Below are 4418 nucleotides of genomic sequence, written 5' to 3'. Positions count from 1 at the left end.
CTGCCCACGCAGCCTAGCTTGATGGGAAAGAAAAGGGGGCGGGACGTGAAAATTGTGTTCCAATTGTGTTCTTTGAACCGCGCCCCCCATTCGCTGGGGTCCAATCTTAGTCTCTGGCTGACATTCAAGACGGGTTGAGAGACGCTGTTGTATTATTTCCCACCTGTTTTCAGTTAAGCACGAGGATTGGCTATGATTGGCTGGTGTCGGTCCGCCTCCTGTGCTGGGATTTGTTGCTAGTTCATACTCACGAGCGGGCTGCCATTAGCCACGTTGTTCACGAGCTTCTGGGCTGGCCATTCTCAGAGGCGATGGGCGGGGTTTTCGTGAATATGGGTGGAAACTAAAAAAAAGATATAATCAGGGCGCAATTTCTACATCTGGAATTTAAAGATCAGAAACTATTTCAGTGGCAATTTTAAATTGAATTGAGTTCAGTTGGCTTTTCTTGCATTTCCATTTTCAAATTTTAAAATGTTATAACAGTTGAATTGAATATTCTTCTTTTTGGGGTGCAGGTGCAGGTTTTGTAAATAGGCCATTATTGAAAACATCTGACTAATTGTTTTATGGTTCTATCCATCATGCTGCGCTTGTGGAAACAATTAAATAAACTGATATGCAGAATTTAGCATAATTGGTCTTTCAGCTGTTTGCAGCACACACTTTGTATTTTATTGCTTGTTTTATAGTGACTACTAGACTGTAAATTATGAATAAATGTAAAATTTTACACAAACGCACACCTGTTAAATTTATCATTGATTAATTAAATAATCACATTACTCAAGCACTCAAGCTACATTTCTAATGCCTGCGAAGTTAATATGCGTCTCATTTGCCTGCTTGTTCCCCCAAAAACTTTATGCAATATATAGCAGGCGCTCTCACGAGCGCGCGCTTCATCGTGTGCAAGCCGGTTGCACTTTACTGCTCCCAGGATGGCGCACAATCTGCAGGAGTCTCCCCGGGCTTGTAACGCGTGGGCTCGTGGCACCGCGCGCTGGGCGGCCGGTTGGTTTGGAACTCGCGCAGATGTTGCTTTTGTTTAAAGGTCCTGTAATTAAGCGCGAGGGGGACAGCGGTCTGAAAAGCGTGACCTATTTACCCCCCTCCCTCCATACCTCACCCCCTTTTGATCAGCTGTCAGGAGAGGAGCAGCCTGCAGCGCGGGGACGCCTTCTGGAAGCGGAACACGCCTTTGTGACGACACGAGACACCAAGACACCGTCCCTATGTGAACAGGAGGATGATGGCCATTTGAAAGTCTTGAAACGGAACCAGTCGTTGTGGACACATAGACTCCGGCACTGAGGGACTTCCCTGTAGAAGCTTCTACCAGTGGAATCAAAGCCACGGGGAGTCTTCCTTCTGAGGCTTTAGTTCCACCATGCCACCAGGCACCTGACGTTAGAAAAACGTTTGGGGTTTGGACAGACATTGAACTTTTTCGAAAAAACAAACAAACAAAAAAACAGGTATAAATGCAAAAGCCGGCGTTGTACAAATGTTGAATATTGGTAATCCAAGTCAAATATCGCTAAAAAAAACAACAACAACATTAGTTTGACATCAGGTTCCAACTTCAGACAAACGCCCAACGTTCCATCCTACATTCAACCAGATAACAAGATTACATTATTTGCAAATCCTTTTCACGACACATGTAGCTCTTAAGCCATAGTTAGAAGATCCATACTGTTGATCCTGTTTTTATTGGAGTAACTGTCTCTAATAAATTTGATAGCAATGAGGTCTGAATGTTGGATGATCACCACCACACCCAAATCCCCAAATCCCCAACCCCCAACACATCTCAAAATGACTGGATGGAGCACCATCATTTCAGAGAACACAGTTCCACTGCTCACTCCACAGCTCAGTAAATGTAGTGCTTATACACAAGTGAAAGAAAGTACACTACCAATCAAAAGTTTTAGAATACCATCTCCAAATCTACTTGGTTTAGTGTTAAACTGAGCTACCAATCATGTGAGCCACCAATTTCACAAGCTGTTGTCTCTCAGAAACTGTATTTGGAACTGATGCTGATGTGCATTTAAAAGTCAGATATCTTCCTCTAGCAGAACACTTCAGTTTCCTCCAGTTGCCCAGAGACTTCTCTGTACCACATCACTGATATGCTTTGTAATTTCTCTTAAGGTAAGAACTCCACTGTTTGCTCTATCTGTGTTCTTGTGTTTAGAATAAAAAGACATTGAATTCTGGTTGAAAATCAAGGTCACATACCCATTAAAAAAACAGCATTTGATTAACAACAAACTGCAACTTTAAAGAGACATTACAATGTGATTAAAAAGCTAATTCCATTATCTGTCAAAAACTAACATTGGGTTGATTATTGCTTACATACTTCTTTAAAAAGGCCATTCTGATTTACTATGCATTATATTTCAGTGTTTTTCTCTCCTCAAAACTCCTATCAGTTTTCTGTTTACCTTTGTACCATTTGAGGCACTGGATATTATATTATTTCAGTTTACTTACCGATTACTATCCCTGAAAAAAAGGGGCGTTCTAAAACTTTAGTGCAGCAAGGCAAAGAAATACCATGTACCAAAACTCATCAATTCAGCACAGGAAATACTTATTGTACAATAAGTACAAAAATGGCAAGTATATTTTAGATATAATTAGATATATACATTTAAAGAAAATCATATTTATAATAGTATGTAATATAATGTATTTAACACATTTTAAAGTTTATGTAATATATCTAGTATATCTTCTGTGTTAAATATAACTAATTTGTCGTCACTGTTTGTCAAATTGATATCTAAGATCAGAGACTTTATGAGAGAAAGGGAAAAAAACTTAATGACATTAAGTAAGGTCAGTTTGAAGAGGTTTTATTGGTCCGTTCGTCATGAAAATCTGTTACAATAAAAAGAACAACCGATTCACATTATGACAAACGTGTAACACTCTCATAAATACACGTCAGTATTTTAGATATTAATTATGCATGATTTTTACCACAACAAAGTGTATGAAGTCACTTTGTTTCTATTTCTGATGAGAATTAGAACAGTGCATTGTAGCAGGAAGTTGATGATGGTCTGATCTGATCTGATTTGCTTTTTTTTGTGTGGCTTTTTTATTTCTCGCGCGCACCGAAACAAAGAGAGTGATTGGCTGAGAGAAAAAACACAGACAGGCCGTTATTCATACCAACTGATCAATACTGAAAGAGAGAGAGAGAAAGAGAGAGAGAGAGAGGGAGCGAGGGAGAGATGGACTTTGTCCCCCGTTGGTTTGGGTGTTTAATCAAACACTAATGTGAAGATCTACCTTCCACTACCAGATCAGGAGAATCTCTCGCTATCTTTAAGAGACTCCTGAAGACAGAGCTCTTCAAAGAGCACTTACTCTCCTAACACGTCTAACACACTAACTACTTCTAACCCCATTTCCTTCTTCCCCTCCTTCACTCCTCTATCCCTTTATTTCCCTTCGACCTCCTTTAAGCCCTATCTAAAAATGGGTTATCTAAATTCCTATTACTTTTGTACTTCATTATTGTAAGTCGCTTTGGACAAAAGCGTCTGCCAAATGTAATGTAATGTAATGTAATGTAGTCTGTGTTAGCTGGTGCTGAAAGTCTCGCGCTAATCAGACATTCTTCTTTATTTTACGCCATTATTAAAATAAAGCCACGACTGAGAGACTGACATATATATTATTTTAGATGCAAATAAACATACATACAATAAAACGTAACAGTAAATGTAGTTCCAGATTTCTCCTAGATGCTCCTCAGCCAGCATCTGTATATGTTCAGTTCCGTCAGCAGCTCACCTGATTTACAACATTTACCAGTACTTTACCAAACCAGGTGTTTATATATGATGAGAACTAGAAATATTAACTCTATTAAACTCAGATGAGGAGAAATTGGGAGATGTTTTAAGGCAAACAGGGCTGTAAAAGCTGTAACTGCTTTTTGTTAAATCGCTGTTTGTATTTATTGTAATGCTATCTGTACTTACTGCACAGATAAGAAGCATTTTCTTTACTGAGATTCGCACAGGTGCCTAAAACTTTTGCACAATACTGTATATATAAATATTAATTTCATTCATAAGTGTACAGCTTTTAGGAACAGTAACATTTAATCAAATACAGCATTTTACAAATATACGTTTTAGGTAGACTATACTAATATTATATCTTATGCATTACAATTAACACATACAGTAATGCAATACATCAAGTATGTATAACTAATATAACTATTACATCAAATACATAGTGACTTCGTGCAATATATATATATATATATATATATATATATATATATATATATATATATATATATATATATATATATATATATATATATATATAAAATCAAGTTCTTGACACACATTTAGTTGATATTTAGTTAATATAAG

Source organism: Astyanax mexicanus, chromosome 17 (genome assembly GCF_023375975.1).
Source record: "Astyanax mexicanus isolate ESR-SI-001 chromosome 17, AstMex3_surface, whole genome shotgun sequence".
NCBI lineage: Eukaryota > Metazoa > Chordata > Actinopteri > Characiformes > Acestrorhamphidae > Astyanax > Astyanax mexicanus.
This window is presented reverse-complemented; position numbering follows the sequence as displayed.